Source organism: Ictidomys tridecemlineatus, chromosome 2 (genome assembly GCF_052094955.1).
Source record: "Ictidomys tridecemlineatus isolate mIctTri1 chromosome 2, mIctTri1.hap1, whole genome shotgun sequence".
NCBI classification, from domain to species: domain Eukaryota; kingdom Metazoa; phylum Chordata; class Mammalia; order Rodentia; family Sciuridae; genus Ictidomys; species Ictidomys tridecemlineatus.
Genome location: NC_135478.1, coordinates 155,630,114 through 155,657,949, shown reverse-complemented (window position 1 = coordinate 155,657,949; position 27,836 = coordinate 155,630,114). Strand labels below are relative to the sequence as shown.

Here is a 27,836-nt window from a genome sequence, read left to right as displayed (position 1 = left end):
GTATGTACACCCTATATATATTGTGTATGTGTGTGTATATATATATATATAAATGTTCTAAACTAGTTTACTTGTAATGGGCAAGAACAGAATTCTTTGACATTGGTCATTTTCTTCCTTTAATGTGGAGACTGAAGTAATAGTGCTCTCTATTGCTGTTCCCCGAGAATCTTGTGGAAAAGGCAGATCTTAAGCCAACTTTGGGACTTTTCCAATTGAAATTGAATTGTAACCTGCAGTGACAGTGGTGATCTTCTTTAATCTGTTGTTTTCTCACTATAAATGAGGTATTCTTGGACTCTGAATGAGCCTCACCAGTCCTATAAGGCAACATACACTCAACCAATTGTGATTCTGTATTTGATGAGGCCCAGGCATGAGTATTTCTTAATGTTTCCCAGATGATTGATTCCAAGGTGCAGGCGAGGTGAAAGCTACTGAGCTAAGGAGATTGAGCACAGTGATTGGGAGCTGTGAGAATTCCATACTTTCCAGGCAGAATGAATTACATGGATACCAATGAACCATCCCAAGCAGGAGCTTGCCCTGCTATTCTTCAGAGGGCTTCTCAGTCCTGAGAACCAAGATAGGCAGAGCAATGATTGAACCACAGCAGAGAGCTGGTAAGGCAAGAGCAGACTGTTTTCCAGGTGTGGGTTTCCTATTGTCTCAAGATCATTTCAGCTGCTAAATAAAAGTTTTAAGAGGTTTTGATTTGCTTAATATGGGTACCTCTTCCCATTCCTAGGGCCAGTATCGAATGGTTGCAAATGTTTTGATGGAAGTTTAAAAAGACATTGCTGGTATAATTATTTTCTGAAAAATTTAAAACACCAACCTGGGCCCAAAGTAGTTCTAGTTCCTTTGGAGGTCTATGATCTACCAAAGCCAGAGAAAAAGCTTTTCTGACCAGCTGGGAAGCTTCTGGCAGACTTCCCTGTGTCAGTGGTGTGGGTGGTCATAATGGTGATGTTATGATAGTAGCTAGCTGTTGGAGGTTATAAGGAGAACAAGACATTTAGAACAAGCAATCAATAGAGAAACCATATAACTGATTTCTCTGTCCTTAGTAGTGTATTTGAACAAACTATAAATTGCATATTTGCAAAGGCATTTGTCTTGAGACAGATTCAAAACTTGAATGAGTTGGAGTAAATAGACTTGATTTTTTTTTTATTTGCAGTTGTAGTGCTCTCTAGCTGAGCACCAATGAGCATGTTACTTTTTGTATGAAAAAGTATGTTTGCTCATGTATTAAATTCCAAGTTATGATTTATGTGAAGTCCTATAATTTCAAAAACTTTTTTAGTGAGGACCTATGGTATATGTTATATAAAAGGGATATCTTAAGTATGTTTCTCTGTGCCTCAGTTCACTCATTCATCTGTAAAATGGACAATAGTTACAGTGTCACTCTTCTAGGGTAATTATTATAGAAAAATATGTGTATTTAGAAGATCTTAACAATGATAGTAAGAGCTATGCTGTTTATCTTTGTGTCCATGTACCTCAAAGATCCTGATGAGCTTTGTTTTGTTTGAATATTGAAGACATTTTTCTACTTTAATAGTATTTCATAGTAGATTAGAGATTCCATTGCAGGAAATGAGGTGTAAATGCCACATTTGCAGTGCTGCTTCCCTTGATACCAGGTGAAATCCAAGGAGCCTTGAAAGGAACACACCAAAACCTGAACTCTTGAGGGAACCTTTCTTTGCTAATCACTGACATTTTTCAGTTTACCTTGAAATTTCATTTGTTTTGGAAAAATAAAAAAGAGGATAATCTGTGTGTGTGTGTGTGTGTGTGTGTGTGTGTGTGTGTGTGTGTATGTTTGTTTCTGGCATTTAAGATATTCTAAATTTTAAGGAGAAATAGTGAACTTATACTTGTGACTCAATTTCTTTTCTGTTGATCTCATATATATTTAGAAATGTGAAAAGAACTCTATAATTAGATAGTTAACCTGACTACTTCCAAAGTAAAGTGGGAGGCATTAATTTATTCATGTTATTCATGTTGTAAGGTAATTTGGAATATAGCAAATGTACAAATAATCATTAATTCTAGAATGGATTGGACATAACTTTCCTATGTTCATATATGAATGCACCACTAGTGAAACTCCACATCATGTACAACCATAAGAATGGGATTTTAATTAGAATAAGTTATTGTCCATGTGTGTGTAATATGTCAAAATACACTCTCCTGTCATGTATACCAAAAACAACAGATTAAAAAATTCATAACACAAAGCTAAAAAAATTAATTATTAAAATCAAAGAATGGAATTAAAATGTAACTAATTCCCTCTTAGATGTATTTCTTTTACTTTGAATGAACATTCTTTGTTATTTATTAAACCATACATATGTATGTTTTAATCATATCAATATGCTATATATGATCATATATAAACACAGATATTTTATGGTTTATTGGTAGTATGGGTATGTGTAAGTGTGTGAGTGTGGGTGCATGTGCATTCATATGTTTCTCCTCTACTCAGTCTGTAGCATGTCTAGTAGAAGCAGAAGTATTCCAGAAAAAGAAGATAAGCATCCAGTTCAGACAGACTTACATGTTTTTGACTATTATTTTACCCTATTTATTAGCTGGGTAGCCTTGAACAAGATCACTTAACCTCTTAAGAGATGTATTTTCCTAATCTGCAAAAGTAACATGATAAAACCTACTTCATAAGGTTGTTTGGGAGAATAATGAGATAATTTATGTAAGGTACTTGGCATAAAACAAGCACTTAATAAGTTATCCTTTGCCTTTCCCCTTGGATGGACCACCACTATTGTCTCAGATAATATTCTGCCCTTGAGCCCTGGCTGAGGAGTAAGTGGGTCTTACAATTTAGCCATCTCTCTTAATCAGCTCAAGCCCTGATGTGGAACTATTTTCACACTAGCCTGAGCTACAACTTAGAGCCCCGAGGTGAGAATCTGAAGTCCTGGCCTGAATTGTCGCTGCCCTACAGCTATGTGGCCCTATCATATCCATTTCCTCAGCTATAGAGCAGGCATCAATATCTGTCCTCTAATGCTAATCCTCATGGCATTTTTTGAAGATGAAATGAAATAATGTTTATGGAAATAATAATTATACAACTAATATGGTATGCCAGTTGTTATGTAATAGTTTTCAAAATTTTTTGTTTTTTAGATATTTATAACAGTAAGGTGTATTTTGACACATACTTACATGGAGTGTAACCCATTACAATTTAAATCCCATTGGTTGGCTGAACATGATGTGGAGTTACATTGGTCATATATTCATATATGAGCATAGGAAAGTATGTTTGATTCATTCTAGTGTTTTTTCTATACCCATCTTCCTCCCTTCCCTTCATTCCCCTTTGTCTAATCCAGTGAACTGCCATACTTCCCCTTCCCTATCCTCCTTTGTTATGGATTAGCATCCGCATATCAGAGAGGACATTAGGCCTTTGGTTTTGGGGACTGGCTTATTTCACTTAGCATGATATTCTCCAGTTCCATCCATTTACCAGCAAGTGTCATAATTTTGTTCTTTTTTATGGCTGAGTAATATTCCATTGTGTATATATATCACATTTTCTTCATCCATTTATCTGTTGAGGGGAACCTAGGTTGGTTCCCAGAATAGCTAAATCAATCCTTAATGAGAAAAGTAATGCAGGAAGCATCACAATACTAGAACTCAGATTACATACACTACAGAGCTACAGTAACAAAAATGGCATGGTATTGGCACAAAAATAGGATTGAAGAACAATGGACAGAATAGAAGACACAGAGACAAACCATCATATAGTTATCTCATACTAGACAAAGGCGCCATAAACAAATATTGGAGAAAAGATAGCCTCTTCAACAGATGTTGCTGGAAAACTGGAAATCCATATGTAGTAGATTGAAATTGAACTCCTATATCTCACCCTGCACAAAACTCAATTCAAAGTGGATCAAGGACCCTGGCATTAGATTAGAGACCCTGTACCTACTAGAAGAAAAAGTAGGCCTAACTCTCCATCATGTAGGCTCAAGAATGGGCTTCCTAAATAAAACTCCTAACGCACAAGAAATAAAGTCAAAAATCAGTAAATGGGATGGCATCAAACTAAAATGCTTCTTCATAGCAAAGGAAACAATCAAGATCATAAACAGAGAGCCTACAGAATGGGAGAAAATCTTTACCACCTGCTCTTTGGATAGAGCATTAATATCTCCAGGACACACAAAGAACTCCAAAAATTCAACCTCCATAAAACAAGTAATAGTTTTTTTGTGAAACAGAGTAGGCAAGAAGATGAATGACTTTAGGACATTTGCTGGTAAATGGATGGATTTGGAGTCTATCCTGCTAAGTGAAATGAGCCAATCCCCCCAAACCAAAGTTTGCATTGTCTCTCTGATATGTGGATGCTACCACATAACAAGAGGTGGTGGAGAATAGAAGTTCATTGGATTAAACAAAGGGGAATGAAGGGAAGGGAGGTGAGGTGAGAAAGACATTAGAATGAATCTGGCATAACTTTCCTTTGTACCTATATGAATACATCACAGCGAATCTCCACATTGTGTATTTCCACAACACTGGGATCCTAATTAGAATAAGTCATACTCTTTATTTGTAGAATATATATCAAAATAGATTCTATTGTCATGAATAGCTAAAAAGAATAAATTAATAAAACAGAATAGGCAACATGAAAACAATGTTTTGATTATTGATATTGAGTGTTATAGTTCAGTTAGGTGGGTGTTTTCCAAGAAGGGGCCGAGAGAGCTCTCTAACTCTCCTGGACCAGAGTTGTGGTATTGGAAGAGCAAGGGAGGATTGGGAATGAGCCTAAGGAAAAGGTGGCCTAATAAGTAAGACCCTGGGGAGTAGGTGTGGGAGGGGTGGCAGGCCTCTGTGTGCGTGTGATTAGAACATGCTATCCATGTTGCCTGGGCCAGCAAACAGCAGGAAACAGAGAGGCAGATACTGTGCTTGCTTACAAACTTTATCAAAATAAGTTCAGTGTAGAAGTAGAAATAGTCTTTCTTCCTAAATAAGATATGAAATGTATACATTTATAATAGTTCTGTATCCAAGATATAAATAATATTTAAAAATTACTAATTTTTCCCCAATGCCATAATTTTGATTCCATAGAATGAATGTATACTTTTTCATGATTCATAAGTAGAAAGCTTTGATTCAAATCTTTGGTATATTGGGATTGCTGGCACACTGAATCGATGCACATTTCATTTTCTGTCTAATTATTGAATTGATTAGTATATATTTCTATTGCTTTAGGAGGCTGGCATTCATGAACTAATTCTTGCACCATATTGTTGCTGGCTTCCTTCTATTAACTGTAACACTACTATGATGCTCCCTTTCCTTTTCTTGAATTAAGAAAAAGCATGCAGAGATGACTGGGTGAACATCAAATTAATTATAACCTGTGGGTCAACCCTTTGTTCATCTCTAATCTCTTACTTCTACTTTTAGAGTTACTTTATTTCATCAATAATCATAGGCTTTTCCCCTTAAAAACATTGATGTCCTAGTCAGATTAGGCTGCTATAAAAATAAAATACCATTAACTGGATGGCTTATAAACAAGAGAAATTTATTTCCCACAGTTCTGGAGGCTGGAAACCCAAGATCCAGGTGCCAGCATGGTTAAATTTTGGCAAGGGCCTGCTTCCTTGTTCATAGATGGCAGCCTTTCATAGATGCCTCCTAATGCCTTCACACTGGGGGCTAGGATTTCAACATCGGGATTTGGAGGCACACACACTTTAGTCTGTAGCAACTAAAAATTGGTTTTCTTTAAAAATAAGCTCAACTTTTACTCACAAAATGCTGCAGGTATTTTACCACTTAATAGTATTTATTAAGCCTATAGATTACTCATTTATTCTGGAAGATCTGTTTATTTTCTTTCCCATTAAGAATGGACAGTGTACTCATTTTTCACATTTACAACACTTGATTTGAGGAAGCGTAGGTATAACAAAGATTTTTTTTGTAAGTCTTAAAGTCATCTTAACAGGGTGAATGTGGTGAATGTTTTTAGTATAATTTGAAATTTAAATATCAGTCTCTAGAGCTCAGGCATACTCTGTTCTTTCTGTAAATTAGACAGACTATGTGTATGTCTTTGTGGTGTGTGTGTGTGTGTGTGTGTGTGTGTGTGTGTGTGTGTGTGTGTGTAGAGAGGGACAGAGGATGAGCAGCTATCCTGATTTATCTCTTGTGTTTTGTACTCCAGAGATAATAATGGTGTAATGATAGTTCACTGAGATGCAATTACATTTCAGCATTTAAAATTAACAGTTACTCATATAAAGAGAATAATTTTGTTTTTTATATTTTTCCTTTAAGATTTTAAGTAGATCCTGGTCCTTTAAATAGGCAAGGGAACATGGAAGTGGTTCAATTTTACACCTTGAGAAATACTTAACTTGCATTCCAGAAAACCTGAGGAGGTCTCAGATTCCTCAGAAGGTGGATCAAAACTAGTGAATCTGGAGACTTGAAAATAGATGATGCTTTAAATGGTTAGTCAGCAAAATGAAGTGCTTCTAGGGTTTTGAAGCAGCAAAAAAGAAAGCCCTAATAGACAAAGAAGCTCAATCAGCTACCACTCTATCAAGGGAACACCATGCTGACAGTACCCAGGGACTAACAAATGTGACTGAATGATTTCATGCAGATTTAGGAAAATGTAAGAGATTAAAGTAACTGGCAGGTGACAAATCAGAGGGGTTTCATCTGTAAAAATGTCAACACACATAAAAATTTTCTTTCAGTGTAAGCAAATGCCACAGCTCAATCTCTGAAAGAGTAAATTACTTAGTGCATATTGTATACATATTTATGTATTTGTGTATTTATATTATATTTAATAAACCATGTATTTATTTTGTTTGTGTATATTTAAAAAAATAAATTTACTTTGTTTCACTTAATTGCTGATCATATTACACTATCTTTAATAATGTCAAAATAAAAATATCTGAGAATAGGTTAGTTTCACATAGGAAATAATTAGTCAAAAAAGTCAAATTTATGTTTTTGGATAGGATAAAAGGACATTACACACACACACACACACACACACATCCCTACCATAGATATGTATTTATTTATTCATGTGTGTTTATATGCATATAAATATGTTTATGTGTATGCATAGTGTCTATTTTGGCATAAACATGAATTTTATGAAAACATAGCCCATACCAAAACAAAACAAAATGCCTTCCCTTCAATATGTCTGAGAAATTGAAGCAATAAAGCAGACAGCAAAGGAAGCTTGTTTTTATTAAATGATATCTGTGTTGTTTTTAGTAGAACTAAATGTGAAAAGCCTTCTCTTAACTCAATTTTATCTAAAGCTCTAATTGGTTACTTGATTTATGGGCTCATCAATTTTTTTTAAATACCTACTGAAATAAAACCAAAAGTTATTTTTTAAAATATTTCTATCTGGACTTCATTATTTTTATAACACATAGGGATCTGTTTTTTTTTCTTTTTGTCAAGGAGCAGCTTTTGAAATGTATGACTTATAAATTATAAATGGCTTCTCTCTTTAGTAATACTGCTAGTAATGCTTTGCAAGTCCACCACTCAAAAATTTGATGGTATGAATAATAGAAAATGTTCTTAAGAAAGTAATAGAGAGCTACATTGTTTTTAGTATATCATTAGTTTATATGGTTTATATTGTCAGTTTAGATAAGTATAAATTAAAACTGTGGAAGCAGTATCTCCTGTTGCGGTCACTGTTTGGTTTCTATTTTTGTTAGTTAAAGCAAACAATTACATTTGCCTGGTGTAGCAAATAGGTCTCATAGTCATGTATACAGGGAAACAACTTTTTTTGTCTTCCAATGAAAAACGTGTTTATTTTTTGAGCATCTTCTTAGGGAAATCAATACTAATCACCCACAGACCTTTGAATGCATTTCACTATTTTGCTTTTGAATAGCCTCCTGTCCTGTATCAGAAATCTGAGGTAAAGAATCAGGGAGTCTACCAGTTATGTTTTATTGACTCACACACACAAAACCTAGCTTCACACGCAGAACTTTAAGTTCAAGGAGAGTAACCTTGAGTCCATTTCTGTCTTGCTTTCAGACATACTTCAAGGGGACTAATTTTTTTCCTCAATTGCTGTCTTCCTTCATGAGACAGTTATTTTTCTGGGGTTTATAGCACTTCGTGGCAAATAATGATAAGTTCTCTGTTTTTTTGATTTTCACATATGGTTTTGAAAGTAGATGTAAGAGATCTGAAGAATTCCTGATGGATCAATCTGAATTTCCTGGAACACCCCTGGATTTGGGTCTTGCAGCTGACTCTTATCCAAGAAAACCACCAGTGGGAGCAAAATCCTTCTTTCTTCTCCCTCCTGGTGTAAATGAATGAAGTAACTCATTTTAGTCTTGCTATAGTCTGCTAGTCCCTAAGTAAAATGAGACATTTACTTACATGAATAAGTACAAATGTGTCACATTTCTTCTTTGAAAGCTAGAGTCTCTCAGATTAAGTTTTTTTTTTAAATGACCCAGCAAGGTTAAAATCCAATAATGGGTTAAAATATATTCTAACTCGTATATAGTCAAAAGGGAATATGGGATATAACAACTCATGGTATGTAAGACAAAAAGCATTAAGTAAGGAAGAGATGAATATATTTTAAATAATTTACAGAAATACCTACAGTTAAAACTCAGTTGGGGTACTTCATTTGCCAAAACCAACACAAAAAAAATAACATTAAATGGAATAACATTTATTAAATTGTATCTTTGTTGTTAGGTGATTTAAATTAGCAAAATGGAGACCAAGACATTATTTGCTTTAGATTTGCCATAATTTTGTGCAGGGTATAATATTAAACAAAAGACAACAGGCTGTACAGAGATGGAGGACGCATTGATTTCTGGGTGCAGGGTGGCCTGGGCTGGCTTTTCCTTTGCCTTTAATGCAGTTGTCCTTGACTCTTCTGACCCAGGTGCGGTCCAGGTACTGACCTCACAAAGGAGAAGGGGCAGCAGCATACTTGGTATATTGGAATCTGTCCATATGTAGGCGTTTACCACCATTCTGGGAAACTCTGTATGATCTGTATGCTCTCAGAGGGCTTTTTCTTTTCATTCTTTAAACAAGCTCATCATTTGTAAAACTGCGTCATGATCTGGAAGGAAAGAGCAATTAGTGTTGGGGCTTCCAAAGTGTCTTTACTTCTAATACTCTGGAGTTCTGGAAAGCTGTCTCTTCATATTTATGAAGCAAAACTTCTGCAAACGAAGACTAATTGTATTAGGTATACAGTTATTCTAAGCCTTTGACAAATGGTTTGGGAAAAAATGTTGAGGATATCATTAATATGGTTAAATAAATATCTCAAACTAGAAAGAGAACAGTTTACATTATCTGACCACAAAGCAATACAGTATAAATTAATAACAAAGCTTTTAAATAAGGAAATTACTGGAGACATAAAAGGAAAACCACTTTTCTAAATTTTTGGATCAAAAGGAAATCAAAACTGTAATTACTGACAATTAAGAAAATAGTGCCAGTGATAGGAAAAATATTATAATGTGTGACATATGACAAAATTACAATTAATAGGCAGATTTCAGACCTATTCTTCTTTTGTTAAAAAAGAGAGAAAAGAAACTATGTACTCAATACTCAAATTTAAATAATACTTCTGAAACAATATGAAGAAATTAATTTTTAAAATTAAATACTAATGAGAGACAAATTTAATAGAGTAGACAAATGAGTTGAAGAGTATGTCTTAGGAAAATGTATGTCAGGACTTGGCAGTACACATTACCTTAGAAAATATTTTAATATTTTACATACTTTTTTGTTGCTTGTTTCATATTTTTTTTGCCTCAGGTATGTGGACTCTTGGTTAGTTCATGAAAAGAGTTAATGCCAGTGGATATCTAAGTGGATACTTGTGTGTAACATTTTTCTGGATAGTGTCAATTGTAGCATCTTAAGGTATTTTGGACTACCACCTTCAAAGGTCAAACATCTCCACTCATAATAGCAACAAATAACATAACGTGTATTTGGAACAAACTTTACAAAAACGTGTTAAGCATATAACAAAAACATACATGAGTGTGTATGTATATGTATGAATACAAATACACACATTTTTTGAATTGAGAGAATATGTGACTTAATCGAACTACTTATGTTTCTATTTAGAAGGACTCATTATTGTAAAGATGGCATTTCTTTTAATATTTTAAAAGTAAATTTATGATTATAAAGTAATCCTACCAAAATTCTTGAAGAGACTTATAAAGTGAATATGATACTCATCAGGAGTAATAAACATTAGGAAATGGCCATGAATAATTTGATTAAGAAGAAAAATAAAAGAGTACTCTACCTGCAAGATTTTACATATATATCACAAAGCCACAGTAGACTTGAGCTAGAAAATGTAAAAACCAACTAGAGCAGGGATGGGACATTTGTGGCATCTTGTTGCTATGGCAAATATTCACTGGTGAAGGATGTTGGCACACTTTCCTACCGGGCCTGCACAGGACCGTGGAATGCTCCATATAGGCAGTATTTGGCTATCGAAGTTGGCAAAACGTCTTGGCATCCATTCTGGTATATGATAAAAGTGGCATTTAAATTAGTAAAGAAAGGAAGGATTATTTCAGAAATGATTCTGGAAATGCTGGCAAACTCTCTGGAAAAGAAAAAGAGTCCTTTACTTCACATTATATACAAAAATAAATTGCAGATGGATCAAAGGAAAAAAGAAAGAAAGCAGGAAAGAGCTTGAAGATAAGATAGATATTTAACTAACATCAAAGTAAAGAATGTCTTTTAGCATGAATGCAAAGGATGCAAAATGGTAAATGAAAAAACTACAACATTTTAAGTTTTTTTTTTTAATCTTAAAATGTACTAGTCACAAAAAATACTTGGTTTATTTTATATCATTTTGGAAAAATTTCAAAATATACATATACCAAAAAGATATAAAAATACATTTAGCCATTCATTAAAGATTGGGAGATTATGGGTCATATTTTTCTTGTATTGTTTTTGCAATAAACATTTTATTATAAAAAGGAGTATGTATCAGGATTTTGAAGGGAAACATAGGCATTGAATATATTTTTAGTATCTAGTATTTTTACATGCATTATTTTTAATTTCCTCAACAATCTCTGAAAATATGTAATAGCATTCTGTTTTTAAATGTCAGGAAAAATAAATAAATTTTTAAAAAAATGTCAGGAAGTTAAGGTTCAGTGAGATTCAGTTAGGAAGCAACAGAATTGGGATTGGAAGCTCATGGTTGTACAATCCCATCCGTCATTAGCCAGCATCAGCTTGGGTCTCTGTGCTATTAGATATCAAATTAGAGACAAAGAAGGGAAAATAAGGTGAAGTTTAAACCCTGTCCTGATCTTTCATCAGCAGAAGGGGGTTATTTTATCCTACTTTCTATGCCTGTCCCCAGATCATTCCATGTCCCTCCCATTCAGTCCTTCAAGGAAGTGATAAAATCTATATATTTCTCCTATAAATGATAGGCTTTTGGAGACACAACAACATTGGATAAAAAGAAAGCTCTCTCTGTCCCTGTTCACCTTTTGCAGATGTGATTCTGTGCTGGGAGATAATTCTTCTATCTTTCTTTTTCTCACTGACTTGTAAAGCTTGCATTCAAATTCTTATGGTGGCCAAGACTGCTGATGTTATTTCCTTATCATAGGGATTCTGGAGTTCCTAATTTTATGTGTTATAGGAGCCTTGCTGCAAAAAGAGGCAAAGTGGTGGAATCAAATATATGCATTATGGCTCCAGGTAAGAAATAAGCACTTCTCAAGTGCAGAAGTATTTTGAGACTGTTAATTATACCAGACCGGTGTATGTTCAATATATCTTTCTTCTCTCAGCCTGTATGCTGCTCAAGTCCCATCATTTCCCTTTTGGATAATAGCACCATAAGAAATGAATAAATTTGTGTTAGGATGCTGGTGACTGCAGCCAGTATTCAGTTTGGGTCTGGGATATACTAAAATAAGTTTGTGTGTAGTTTGGAAAGGTATTTTGCTATTGATATGGTATTGTTCTCTGGCCTGTGTTTGGGGTCTTCCCTGCTTCTGTTCACAGAAGAGTGTTACTTGAAACATCTCACTAAATATAACAAATTTCAAAATGACTAAAACAAGGGCCATAGTTATATTTAGGACTTTGTTCCTCTGGAGCTGTTTGCTGACAGTTTTCTTTTAAGTTGGCTTTAAAAAATACCTCTAAACAGCATGATAGTGAGCACTTTGTTGCACAAACAAACCCAATTCACTGAAGCCTCTGATCCTTTATTTTTAGGGACAGGAGGCGGTATGTAACATTGCAGCCATTATAGGCATTTGTTAAGAGCTGGAGGAAAACTTCTCTAGCACAGGGCCTGCTGGGCAGCCAGTAGTGCAGACAATGTTACTCTCCTTGGCTTTTTTTTCTCCTTCTAAATCTTTAGTAGTTTCCTCATTGCTTATCAAAAACAGTCACACTCCATATAGCCCAAGCCACTTTTATTATTTAACATATCCTTTGTTTCAGTAAAATTATGGCATTTAATATTCAGATGATGATGCTTATTCATTTTCTGTTTCCTTTGATCATCGTGTTTTCAGTTTCCTGGTCTTTCTGTCTTACATGTCTCTCTCTCTCTCTCTGCCTGAATGGCCCAGCATAGCTTATCCAGGAAGCCTGTACACATTTCCAAATCTGAACATCATAGCTTAATCACTTCTATCTCTGATACCATGTACCTTGTGCAATCTATTTTGGAAGTTTTCTTGCTGGTGCAGCTAAGCCTATGGCAGCCCCATAATATGCATGCAGGGTATCTATGTTATATATGCAATTTCCCCCCAGGATAATTCTTCACGCCTCACATTACTTGGTTTCTAATTCCTATTGACTCCAGTTTTACAGCTTAAAATGGGGTTTTATTTTCATTGAATTTGCATTGAAAACCTCATTTTGTATGTATGAATTCATTCATTTATTTATTTATTTTGCGATGACCTCTCCGGGATAAGATTTTTTGCCTTTATATAAGTCACTTCGTACCTTTTGCTCTTATAAAGACCTGAGACTAAACCCTAACTTGATACTCACTCTCACCTTGAACTTGCCTATCTGCCAGAGGAGGAGAATTAGTCTCTTAAGCATTTATCACATTTAACATTGCTTTATACAAGGTGGTTCCAGAGTCCCTTTGGTGCAGCCTAGTAGGATGGTAATAAAAATGACCTATTATGATAAAGTCACAACTAGAAAGGAGAGTGTTCAGTTTCTTCAGCTTCCAGCAAATCTATTCTCACTCCTGTGCATTCCCAGAGTGAAGATTCTTCACTGCCACCTTTAGTGTCTTTAGCTTTGACTGAGATCCATTCATGGAAGTTTGACTTAGTGTCTTGGGATACACTTCATGGCCAAATGCATGTTCTGCTTTCAGCCTCCTCACCATTTTCTTTCCCTTCCCAAGTCCAGCAGCTCATAAGTCCTTTCAAGTCTGTGCTGCACTCCTCTTGTGCCTGGTCTCTCATGGACATTGTTGGTCTTAGGTCTGTCTAATTCTGCTGCTAGGTAAGGAGTGGTAAGCTGAGTTTTTGAGGATAAAAGAAGACTGAAAGGAAAATAGTATCTCCAGCTCCAAAGAGTGACTGTCTCTATCTTTGCCTTAGACAGCTCCTTTTTAAAATAACTTTAACCTTTTCTCTGTTTCAGCATGGGCTGAATCAAAGGGGGAATCCTGCTTTGTCAATTTTTTTTTTTTTTGGTTCACAAGGATTCTGGTTCTATTTATGATTTTATGGGTGCCCCATCGGGAGTTTTGTGTATAGAAGGTGCTCAGTGAAATGTTGGTTTTATAATCCTGCCCATTTTTCTTAATTCCTGCATCTCATTTTCTTCTCCTATTATAGAATCTGAGTACAATTAAAGCTTTCTCCGAATCGCCTGTGTTTTATTTCTCAGTCAGAAGCTTGCAAAGAATATTTTAAACAGTTGTCGTGTGGGCTTTTCCTGAAATGCCATGTCACTCCAAAAGTGATACTCTGCTATTTTGACTACTCATAGAAAATGAGGAAGGAGGTAGGCTGAACAGAGAGAAATTCCAACTGAAATAGTACTCTTGCCAAGCCAGTGGTAGAGGAACGTTGCTAATCTTTAGAATTTTAGAAATAATTAAGGCATGGCGAACTTTTAAAATCTTTCTTTTCAGTGGCAAAAATAAATGATTAAACAATAATAATTGTTGGCATAAAGAGAAACTATTGAATAAAACATATTCTAGTAATTCTAATGATATGATGTGGTTATATGATTTATTGAGATCTACGAGTATGGAAGTGCAATAATAAGTTATATCATCTCATTATTTTAAAACTATAACTGTTTTTTGTATGTCATAATAGGTTATAGGGGACAAAATAATCCATGAGAGGAACAAAGCTTTCCACTGACATTAGATTTAAGTAACCCAATGTTTTTCTTATTTTAAAGGGTTTCTAAAATTTGAGTTTTCAATTATAGTAGCAATATTTTAAATTATACATGGGATACATGTGTATTCATCTTGTCTAAGAGAAAAGAATCTATTTGACTTAACCATGTGGGCTTTTTTTTTTCAAAAAACAATACTTTGCTGTATTTGTGTCTGTGGCTAAGATAATCAAATGAGGTAAAATTGTCCCAGGAACAGTATTTTGTCCCCAATTTATTCCATAATTGCCCCTACAACATTTTTTTTTAATGTTCTCTGTAGACCCTGTCATGATCTTCTAAGAAATTCTCCCTTCACCATGATCTTTCCTGAGTACATCTGAAGTGGGTAGTGATGTAGGTAACCAATGTTAGACACCTTCCTAGTGGTGAAGGTTTGAACCCCAATGTTATTTTGTTTAACCTATAAGGATACAACGGGAATGAAGGAAGAAGTGGGTTTTGTTTCTTTGTTTGCTTTGTTTTTTGAGGACCTGCTTCAAATGCCTATTGGGACTGTGATCGGATCATTTGTCCCTTTTATTGGAGACTGTAGTTTCTGTAGTGATTCAGTTCCCTCAGAAACTTAGTAGGTTATGACATATTACTTCCAGTTAGTTTGACAGTCAGTAAAAACATCCCCAATTTTTCAAAACATAGTTAGTTCCTAACTCTGCTTTACTTCTTCCCTTTCTTCTTGTGGATTCTTTCTTATTTTCCTGTGGCCACTCTGAGTTCATCTGAAAGAATGGATTGGGGGAAGTGGTAGAGGTGGCACCATCTACACTATAGTATTTTTTTGGTCACAGACCTCACTTGGGAATTTTTAATGGACTTTTACTGTTCAGAGCCTTTTTTTAAAACATTTTTTTTAAATTTTTTTATTCTATTCTGTTTGAAGCCTTTTAGTGTTGTGTTTAGTTTTGCTGTTTGAGAATGAGACACAGTCTGATTTTTTAGTTCTATGAAGTCCCACATTTTTGTGATATTTCTGTCTACAAACTAGTTCAATTTTATCCAGATTAATCTTTTATTTTTTTCTTGTCACACCAAAAAAAGTAGTAAGGAACAAGGAATGCACAAGAACATCATGGCCTTTCGATATCTCTTCCTCCAGAACTGCAGTTTCTTAGATAGTTGGATTGCCTTTTGAATAATTGCAGGCCTCAGATATATTAAATGGCTGTTCTCTGGCATGGGCTGCCAGCTTTTCAGCTTGCTACATCTGTCTCCTTGCTACCATATTATGACACAGAACCAATATTAAAGTTTTGGGCCTTTGTTGCAATCTCATTCTATCTCAAATTGTCAATTCTGTTTCTCTGTTAAGCTAGACAAGGTATGGCAATTTAGCACAAAATAATGAGTGAATTAAAACAGTGACATGTTATTCCTCGTTTGTATGAGTCCTGAGGTTACAGGCCTTTAGGTCAGCACAACCACTCTTCTTCTCTGACATTCATGGGCCTATCTTGAAGTAGTCTCAGAATCTTCAGCACATGGTTTCCAGTGCTGTCCAGAACATCAGCATCCCAGGGACTGGAAGGGAGACGGCATCTGGAGATATGCTAGTCATTATTCTGCAAACCCTGGATCAAGAATGGTGGCTGGGGTGTGGCTCAGCAGTAGAGCACTTGACTCCCACGTGTGAGGCACTGGGTTCAATCCTCAGCACCACGTAAAAGTAAATAAACAAAATAAAGATACTGGGACCATATATAACTAAAAAAATTAAAAAAAAAAAAAAGAATGGCATATGTTACTTTGCTCAGTTCCACTGGGTGGAGTGAGGTCAGTTCACCTAACTATAGAGGAAAAGGGCCTGTGTATGACAGAGGAGAAATGCTTTTAGTGACTAACTACCAGTGGCATTCACCATAGGTTGATGGGAAGGAATTTCTCCCCATCAAAGATTTGCATAAGAAAAAAGAAAATGAGCACCATAAAGACAATTGGACTTAATGACTAGATAAGAAGGCACCAAAAGATGAAAATGAAACTGTTACCTAATTATTAATACTATGTGATAATATGAAAGATACAACTATTTTGAAGGCTTTTTTGTTGTTGTTTGTTTTGTATAGCAAAGGAAAAGAGGGGGTTAATCAGAGTTTCCTTTATACTTTAAAGAGTCATATACTTTAAAGAGTGTGTGACTTTCTGAGGATGGATTTTTTTTAAAATTTATTTTGGCATTTTGTGAACATGAGTAACGTGTTCTCTATACACATCAATTAGTGTAGTTGTTTTGCAAAAAATAAGGTATTTTTAGATCTCAGTTGTGCTTGCCCCTAAATGATAGACCACACACAGTTGCACACACGCATGCATATGAGTTCAAAAAAGAGGCAGTCAGGGATGAGATGAGGGATGAAAACTGAAAATTTATGCAAAGGTTTGCCAGTGATTTTCCTGGGATTTTTTGGGAAGAAATTGAAGTTAGCTGCATTTATAAGTAACGTTCATATGATGACTAGATTTAATTTTATAGAAACTATGTGGTTATTGTCCCCTAGGATAAGTTTGTAGAGCTGGAGAGGGGGTATAATGCCCAATCTTAGGTTTTTTTCAGAATTATAGCTAAAATACCAGTAGGGCAGCAAGTTCTGTCTCTCAAAACTACCGGCTCCTAGCAGTAGACAAGGCTTTCTTTTGATTTTGGATGGTTGATTCTATTCTTGCTTCTGACCCCATCCCAGATCAGGCTGCTTTGCATGTCACTCCTGAATTTCTGCAGTGGTTTTGTAAAGGTTGCTAATATCTCACCACTTCAGTACATTATATGCCATACTTTTTCCTGCTCATGAAAATCTTAAATTGTTATGCATTGTCCATAGGATACATTTTGAGATCCCTCACTATCTGTGCCAGGCAGCACCTGACTCAGAAGCCAGAGATCTTTAGTTCTGGCTCTGAGTCTACCTCTAACTAGCTGTATTATCATCGAGAAATCACTTAGGGGACTGTTAAGTGTCAACAGCTGTTCTGTGAAGCAATAGTTATTTCTTGGTCAAAGAAGATTAGAAAACCTTGTGCTCTATGTCCTTATCTTAGTAATATAAAATTGGTGATATATTTTAGTTTCTGAGAAGTCCTGCTGCAAAGTGGACCTGTTTACCTGGATTTAACCTTCCTACCATTCTCTAGTTGACCCTGAGATCCTTTTACTTATATAGAACATCAACACTCCAACCAGTGTTCCCCAGAAGCTGCAACTCGAAATAGTGAACTACTTTTGATGACACTAGGGATCTCCTCAAAATATTCTACTTCTTCCTCATCCTCATTTAATAAAAATGGCAGCTCTGGAGTAAAACACTTGGATATAATGACAAGAACTGTAACTTGCTACATGGGCAGGCTTGGGCACATTACTTAGCCTTTTTGTTCCCTAGTTTCTTCTGTAAAATGAGGGTGAGAGAAGTTTTCCCTCATGGGTTTATTTTTAAGAAAACATGAATGACATGCATGTTTACTGCTCAGAGGAGGGCCTGGCATGATGTAAGTCTTTAGTAAAATTTGTTTTTATCATTATTCAAAATAAAAGGTACCTGGAAGAGAGTAGATTAATAAAGATAATTAAGTAGATTAATAAAGATTAATAATTTACCCAAAATTCTGCCAAGATTTATAAAAAAAAAATTAAGTGTGGAAATACACATAAATTTTACTTTCCTATTTTTTCCACTTATATCTTTTTCCTAACATGAAATGAGATTATCATCCTCATCACTTATATCTTTTTTGAATGAAGTGAGCAAAACACAGGGAGAAGAGAGGTTTGTAGAGTTATAAAGATTTGTATTTATATCCCAGAACCACAATATAAATTTTGTCACTTGAGCAAGTTACTTAGTTGACCTGAACTGTAGATTTCCTATCAACTAGCACTATTATGACCAGCCAGTTTTCTCGTAACTATTCAGTTAGTTATTCTCATTATCTCTCTCCCTCTCAAACACACCACACATACACACACGCACATATATATATATATATATATATATATATATATGTGCGTGTGTGTTGTGTATGTGTACCACCCATACAGAATACATACACGTGTATGTATGTATGTATTCTGTATGAATGGTACTAATCTCAGTTACTGGCAGGCATAAATATTTGGTAAAGGGAAACTATTGCTGTTATTGTAATTGTAATATTATTCGCTTAAATCCCATTCCAACAGTGTCACGTTCTCCAACACCTGCAGTCTAAGTAACATAAAATTTCCCAGAACTGTAAGATTTTCCCCTCTGTGTATTAGGCATCCACATCATTTTATTGTTGACATATTTTACATATTGACTTTTTTTGCAACAAAATCTTTCAAGTCATGATTTTTGTTTTTTAGAGGATATGGTATTTCACTTTCCATTAGAGAAGTGTTCAGTTGGATATTATTTAGCTTAGAAACAGCCAGAGGAGGGATGAGGAAAGCAATTGAACAATATTTCTGTTGTCCCTGTTTATTTGCTGGACTTGACACTCAGAGTTCACTAAAATGCTCAAAAAGATGATAAGTGCTGAACTTTTTGGATATGATTGACAAAAAGTAACTGAAAAGATTAATAAATACCCTAAATTCTGCCAAGGTTTGTAAAAAAAAAATTCAGTGTGGAGGTAAATTTTATTGGAAATGGAAATGAAAACAACACTGATTTAATAGAGATGTTAAAATAAAAAGAAATATAAAACTATGTACTGATAACTTTTAAAAATTAGATAAAATGGAATTTTTTAAAAGGAAAACATTGTCACAAGATGAAATAGAAAACCTAAGAGTCATTAAACATTATACAATTTAATCAAGCCTAAGGGGCAGAGTGAACTAGTCAAATTTATAAGAATGATTCTGGACAAGAAATAAAACATAAAATTAATTAAAATTAGAATTAGACAAAAAAAAGAGAGAGAGAGAGAGTTTTGCAGAAGAGATCGTTTTGGCCCAGTAGGACCAGAGAGGTTATCATAAGATGCATAAGCTGTGCTTGGTAAAGGAGAAGAGAGAACAAAAGAGATTCGAAGCAAATATAGCAAATATTAACCAGTTTCAAACCAGGCATGCTTCTCATATTATTTTTGTTACTTTTCTAGTTATTTGAAATATTTCTAAATTTTGAATTAAGGTTTTAATCGAGGGTGAATTGAGATAAGGCGGGAGAAGTATTTAGGACTGGGAGGAATACTTCATGTGGAGTCCATTCTTGTTTAGAGCACAGGAGAGGGTGAGCTAAACTAAAGCCACAGAATTTTGGACTATTTTGTGAGTCCCCTATTTCCCATTCCTTCCCTGACAGAGATACTTTAATACCCCAGATGCTAAAAGGTCAGGAAGTTTATGTTGCTCTCGCTCTTTCTCTCTCTTCCTTTCTCTCTCTCTCCTCTCTTTCTTGTGAAATCATTTTAGCCTTCCTTTCCTTGGTTGTAGGAAATTGTTTCAGTGAAAGTTTCCTAAAGGCTGCTAAAAAGCAATGCGTGAAACAGTGGTCCTTGTGGCAAGTGAAATGCGTGTGGGGTCGCTTTAAGAGTTCAATGTGAGTTATTTTTATTTCCGTTCATAGGCATGTCTCCATGAAGTTCAAATTATCCCTTGGACAGTAGAAAGCAGTCTGTTAATTTAAAGCTAGACTTTTTTTTGGTTCCATAAAGCCAAATTTAGGATGGATTTCAAAAGCTAAATAAACAAAAGTCTACCTCCCCATTAAAAATGAGTGTGTCAGGTTTCTGTGTACTTAAGTCTTTAAATAATCTCCACTTAGCATTTCTAAAAGGACCTTAAATATTTAGGAAGAGGCTGGCCTCTACAGTGATACCTTGTTTATTAAAGGGACCATCAGAGGTGGGGAACCTCTTAATCTCCTCACTAAAATCTTGTAGGTATCTTGTTGATTTTAACAAATTAAAATGGAGACTGAGGAAGCTGGGCTTATTGGTGGTGGTATGGGGCTGAAATATCAAGAGGGGGCAAAGGCCATAGTTCAGTATCATTTTTGTATATAATCCCATAAAATATTATTTTAAAAATTAGTTCATTGTTATAAACAAATTTATTCTTTATAGCAGTAACCTGTATTTTGACTTTTAATCAGAGTTCCCTGTAGAATTCTTGAGTACACATATTTGGATCCTGCTTTGGAAATTTCAATGTGGTAGTTCAAGTAGTGTGTATGCTCTGGATGGACATGTGTGTGCATGTGTGTGGAAGTTCCACAGTTATTCTAAAGCAGATCCCAAGATCAAGGGCTATTATAATATGCCAAATTTCCTCTTTGTAGAACTTTATCATTTAAGAACTACACTCTGCAGATTGCCTGCCTGCCAAGATGTAGCAAGGCTAGTGCTTATAAGGTTGCAAGGCCAAGCTTTATTAGAGCTGTTTTATGTGTGAATGTTTCATTTCTTGTATCAAAGGACACTTTACAAATCAATCAACAACACAGATACCTATGCATTTATTAATTAATAGATAGTTTTAAAATTTTCATTTAAGATAATTTAACAAAGTAAAACAGAACTTCTACTGAGTAAAACAATAAACTTATGACATTTAGCATTGATCTGGTTATGATAGTTGATATGATTTACAGGAAAAAAATTTGGCCAAAATGATAATATAGCAATTTTACAATGTAGATTTAATTTGATCATTGTGCTACATTTGGCATTCTGCTGAAGAAAGTATTTTTAACTGTTATGGTATGTGGACACAGTTATGATGAAATGGACAGACCTTGAAAGTTCAAGTAAGTTCAGGCCTTGAATCTTGGTTTCCCACTAGCTATGTGATCTGGAAAGCAATTTGAAATAGGGCTTATCAATCTCATGAGATTATTTTGAGGTGAAAAGGAGATACTGTGTGAAAATGCTACATAAAAATAAAGCAGTCTCATTACTTGTTGGGATTGGGTTTTGCACTTTCTGTTGGAAATGTGCATATGGGCATGTCATGTTGTAATTTTGCATTTGTAGATTGCAGAAGAAATGAATTATGTCAGATATCTTTCATGTTTATATTTTCAGCAATGTAACACTTCAAGTAATATCTATGTACTCTTTTGTACATAGGAAGGATGGCATTCTTTGTTAGGGTGTTCTCAGGTATGATTATTCTCTCAAAATTGGATTTCTTTGATATTACTTAGGATTATAAAAGATATAGTCCATGTGCTAGAAACTTGACATTGTCAACACATATTAGAATGTTTTTATATTTATTTTTTAGTTATAGGTGGACACAATACCTTTATTTTATTTTTATGTGGTGCTGAGGATCGAACACAGTGCCTCACGCATGCTCACTACCAAGTACTCTACCTCAGATCCACAACCCCAACCAACCCTTAGAATTTTTTATTTAACACTTTAAACCTCAACCACTGCTCTCCTGAAGCCAATACCTCATTTCCAAGAAAAAGCCTAAAACTTTATTTTTATAAACAAATTTATACTTTATAGCAATAACCTGCATTTTGATGTTTAATCAGAGTTCCCTGTAGAATTCTTGAGTGCACGTATTTGGACCCTGCTTTGGAATTCCGATGTGGTAGTCAAGTAGTGTGTGTGCACGCTCTTTGGACATGTGTACTTCAATCTAGAGCTGTATAATTTCATATTGAAATTTCTATATGAAAAAACTTGGGAGGTGCACTTTTTCAAAAACTACATATTAGTCAGTAACTGATTCTACTTTAGACTTGTTTCTCACAATGATAAATTATTATATTTTGAAATATTAATTTTATTAAGAAGAATGGACAAGGCATTCTTTATGTACAATTATTAGTTGAGTTTTCTAAGTAGCACCCAAATTGCTTGTCATTTCTGTCTCCACTCCCTATTTGCCCTTCCTCCTCTTTCCTTTTTTCCCTTCCCCCATTTTTCCTTCCACTCTTCCTTCCCTTCCTGCTACATGTGTTTAGTGAGGGGTACTATGTCCCAGGCACAGGCACTGGGAGTAATATGAAGAAGTAACACGGAGTCATTCCTGCTCATAGAGAATTTATATTCCAGGGGCAGATGCACATTAAGTAGAGTTTTTAAAAATTATGCACACACACACACACACACACACACACACACACACTCATTACAGAAATGATAAGGACTATGGAGATATTTACAGGGAGCAGTTATAAAGGGAACAGACGGTGATGTGAATGGACTCACTTTGTTTCACAAAGAATGTGAAGTTAGGTCATCAGTATCCTCAACAGCTTGGAAACAGAGGAGCTGACATTCACCCCTCCTCCCACCTTGGCTTCCCCATATATTCTCCTCTCTAATTTTATTTAACCTTTGAGGCTGCTCTTGTATTTTTATTTGAACCCCATTTTAACCCTGTAAATTGTTTTAAAGGATAGAGGTCAAGGTGCTAATTTTTACCCTTGACTGCCACTCTTAAGAGGTGGTGCCCCGGAGTTTCACACTCCTTTATGGAGACCAACCTTAAAATTCCCGGTGTCTGATTACTGGTGATAATCATGTTCAGTCAATATATTAAAGACTGCAAACTCTTTTACTTGAGATAAGTACTTCAGTTAGTATGTTCATACAAGCTCTTCTGATTCATTTTTTGGGCTGAAGGGTGTCATCTTGTAAAACAAATTTCTTTGTTATTTATTTTTTACTTATGAAATATCTCTTCCCTCCCAGTTCCACTCCTAAATAAAGCCTAAGTCAAAAAAAAAAAAATCAATCCTGTGTTGGAAAAGATCATTTTTGTTTCCTAGTTTTAGGCACACCAAGAAGGGGGAGGAGAAAATACAGTTAAAATGTGTAAAAGTAAATGATTAAGAAAAATATGTTTATGAATAAAATAGAAGACATGCAGGTTTTAAGTGGATAAAGACGCAAGGAAGAGAATGGGGGTAAGTGGTCATTGTATGTTCATGTCCAGATCTTTTTTATCAAAGAAAGGAAAACGATAGAGCCACATTAGCACTAAGCTAATGAAGCTGTTTATTGTTAGATATGGTGTTATCAACTTAGAATGGAGTAAAAGGCAAGCAATGCTTGTTACAGAAAGAAAAACGTCATGGAATCTGAAAATAGCAGTTTGAAGTCAATAATGCTCTTGCATCATGTAGGCTCAGCCTAGCGATTACTCCCTAGGTGAATTCTTTGGGCAATTTATTTACTGTTTTTGCAAAATGTAAACATCACCACCACCTCTTGAGAAAATATCTAGGTTCCTCTCCTCCCAGTGGATGTTAATGAGTGTCTTTGAGAATGCAAAATTCTAAGACAGCATTCAGAAATGAATCCTCTTTTAAAAATTCTTGTGATACATGGACAGATTAAAATACAAGGGGTCTTTAAACATCCTGCCATATGGATATGCATTATCTATGACATCCTCCCCTGGTTATCTGATAACAAAAGCCAGTTGTAGTGAGATTCACATCAGAGTTCAAAGACAAAAATTCCATATTCCCAATTATTATCCATTTATAATTGTAGGACTAAAACAGTCAAGAAGGCCAGAGAGGGAATTATCCTGTGGCCTTTAATAATGTCACACAGTAGCAATACCCCAAACCAGGTATTGTCTATATATTTCATCCTAGGAAAGGGGAATTGGAAGGGACATTGGTAATCATAAATCCAAGCCTATCATCTTACATTTGAGGAATCTGAAACCTGCTGAGGTAAAGTGATTTTTTCCCAAGGATAAAATACTCAATCTTAAATTCCAAAGTAAATTCGTATTCCAGGGTGGCATAATTTATTTCTCAACCTAATCTTAGAAGGTATCCCTGGTAGCTTCAAATTATGAATGTTTTTGACAGCTGCTTCAAAGTACTGTCCTTCTTCAACATACAATGTTTCAAAATAAACAAAAAACTATTCAAGACAGTTCTCAAAAGAAAAAAAAATCACAGATTAGCACCATTTCATAATGAACCCTATCGGTTTTGTGATTTTTTTTTTCACATTTTAGATGATGTCTTCTTATTTCCAGGAAGAAAAGAAAGTATTTTCATTGTGAATATTGGTGAATCAAGGTTTTGTTGTTGGAAAACTTTTATTTAGATCTCAGAAAATATAGTACTGCTTTAGAGTTCGTTTGCTTTTGCTTTTCCTTTTGTTATATCTTTTTAGACATTAATGCATTTGCCAGGTTTTTGCTCCAGACATTGGTGGACTTTGTAGATCTTTAAATTGGACAAGTGGAAAGATACAGGGGTATAAGTGTGAGCCTGGACTTAGTCAGTGTTTGAGCCACGTTAGCACACTGGATTCTTTAAGATGTATTCGGTCATAATTTTATCATTTAAATGTGACTGAACTGTGTTTAGCCAATTCTGATACATTTTTTAAAAGAATGTGCTGCTGAGCTAAGACTCTATATGCCATATTTCAGCCCCAAGCAGATTTTTATGACAAAGTCATAAACCCCTGGAAACAGGTTTATAATGGAAAATGCAACTTGACCTTAACTAAAGGAGCCCAATGCACCTTACAAAAAGGCTCATTTTTGAAACAAACGAAATCTCTTTCTCCCAGGGGTGGTGTCATAGGAGAAAGGTGTATAATAATAGTTGTATTTACCATAAATACCTGACATATTTTATGATGATTTGATTGTATTAAAAAATTTCACCTTATAGATTTTAATAAAGCTACCTATGTGCAAAGTTATTGCAGTTGGATTTCTTTTCTTTCGCCCACTGGTCTCAGTGGAAAGAAGCAAGCAACTCTTATAAAAGGCTTTAGTTTTTAGTACCTGGTTAATAAAAAATAATTTCCTCTTCTTTGGACTTGTTCATGAAGCTGAAAAATGACTCCACAGGTCAGTGGTGTGTGGCAAAGCTAATTTCTATAAGCTTTTTATCAGGTGGTACTGAGTAAAACAATATGGGGAAACTGAAAAACCCACACTACTATACCAAATTTACCAGGGTGAGAGTTATCCCCGGTGTCACAAAAAGGAAAAAAAAAAGTGACTTTTTTTTCTTCTTCTAGATTTTTAGTACAGCAACGAAAAAAAAAATCTGTGATAAAAAAGGAACAAAAGGAAAAACTAAAGCATATGGAAATTTTCAGCTACCTTTAGCTTTTAAAAATTGATGTAAATGGCCCTTATTATTTAAAACACAGTACAATTCAAGTTTTGTTTGTTGTTTTGTTGACAAGGGAACTCACAGTAATAAGGGTGAGTGAGGTGATCCATATCATAGCAACCTGGAAAGTGATTGTCATTCAAATAGGTATGCTCCTCTGCAAGGTACCTTTTCCCCAAGCATCACATTTTCTCAGAGGAGCTTTAGGAGGACACTCTAATCAAGAAGAATGAGGCATCTTCCCTGGAGGTTCAGTAGAATGTTTGCTCTGTGTCTTGCAGAGCAGAGTAGAGGATCATCACTCCTCTCCAGCATATTCACAGGCCAGCTTCCAAGAAAGAAGCTGGGAGCTGGGCTGCATGAAGAGCTGGAGCTCCTGTGTAGCTGGCAGCCCTCTCCCGGTAAGCTCAAAATCACATTTCTTTCTCTAGCTCTTTAGGCTTGGGAATTGCAAGGACATGTTGAAGCAATCTATGCGTAGGAGGTCAAAGGCTTCCCTTCTTATAATCCTTGAGCCCAAAAGAACCAAACCCCAGGAACTTGGAGAGTTGATGAGTCCTTCATTATTTTTATTTTAATGGCTAGCTTGGAGAGTTGGAGATAACATTAGGTGGAAGAAGGAACATACTGCTTGGGGTCACGTCTCAGAGGAAGGTGAAAAGAGCAAAATAGCTATAATGACTTTGGAAAAAGTGGCCAAAGAATTTGTTTCCCTTTTTTTTTTTTATTCACTTGGCAAAACAATAAGTCATGTGTTGTATAGATGTGAAAGAGAGAAGTTTAGATTGTCAGGTTACAATATATAAAATCTCCCACATAGCTGCTGTTCAGCAGTTGTGTACTTGGTTAAGATAGTGATGGTCAGGAAGAAGGGCATATTCTACTCCTGACGTGGGAGACAGGTGTTAAGGATGATGTGGACTCAGACAAGTGGTTGTTAAAGGAGCAGGGTGTGAGAGCATTCCCTCCCATCAGATGACTTCTTAATTTCACAAAAGTTGAAAGAATGGTCATTTACTGAGAGGGGGTTGAAGAGGTATGAATGAGAATTTGAAAAGAATGGATATGGAGGAAGCAGGGTTTATAGTATAAGAGAGGATAGTGACAAGTGACACAGAAAATTAAAAGCCCAGCTTCAATTTATTTGAATCAGTAGAGAAGGATGAAGATGAATTAGATGGGTGAGGTGAAGGAACAGCAAGTGTGATGAAAGCAATTAACCAAAGACCTCTGGAAAAGGAAGGGTGGCCTTCAGTGACAATCCACTTCCAGAACTGGTGATCTTGTCATACAGGTCTCCCTTTTGCAATTTGCAAAACTAATTTTATCTTAGGTTCTCTTTTTCTATCATAGGAGGGTGTGAGTGTTTAGGTTGGGCCATCAGCTAACGTAGAGGGATATGAGTGTTAAGGATGAGTTACCAGATACCAAATAAGCACAGTACAAATTGAACATCTCTAGACATCTGAAACCTAAAATGTTCCCAAATCCCAAACTTCAACATGATGCCTCAAGTGGAAAATTTCACAACTGACCTCATGTAACAAGTTGCAGTTAGAATGCAGATACACTAAAAATCATACATGAAATTACCTTCAGGCTTACATGTAAGGAATATATGAAACACGAATATATTGTATGTTTACACTTGGGTCCCATGTATATATTCCAGAATCTGAAAAAATACTGAAATCAAAATACTCCAGTGATAATTATTTTGAATGAGGGATACTCAGCCCGTGGTATAATTTGTGTAAGATTTGCTCGGATGCCTTAAATGTTGTATGAAAACGGTAGGAAACTCTTCAATCTAAACTTAATCATTTTAGGCTATTTATGACTCTTCTGGAGTCTTAGCGTCTTCTTGCCTTTTGTCCAGCTTTTAATACTTTTTAGTCCTTTTAGTTTGGGCATGTCAAAGATTTGCTCTATAAAAACTACCAGAAGTTGGTATTTTTATGAAGTGTTATACATTTATATTGTGACACAGTTTTGAAATTATAGGCTGATAGGAAATAAAATCACTTGATAATCTCCTCCTGTGCTCTGAGAAAACCATTTATACTAGAGGCAAGGACAGTTCTCTTATCTTTATATTCTCTCCTTTCTAATCTGTACATGTCTACTGAGCATCTCATCTTCCCTCAGCTGCTTGACAGGATTTTATAACTGTTTATCTCAGTTGGAGATGGAGTAGAGGAGAAGAGG

The 27,836-nt window shown here is 35.2% G+C and overlaps 1 protein-coding gene across 26 annotated transcripts in view; it reads left to right on the top strand.

The window, feature by feature from the left end:
- The window catches only part of Hdac9 (histone deacetylase 9), an 860,512-nt gene that overhangs the window by 266,446 nt on the left and 566,230 nt on the right, over positions 1 to 27,836 (top strand). The gene's annotated exons all lie outside the window — the stretch shown is intronic.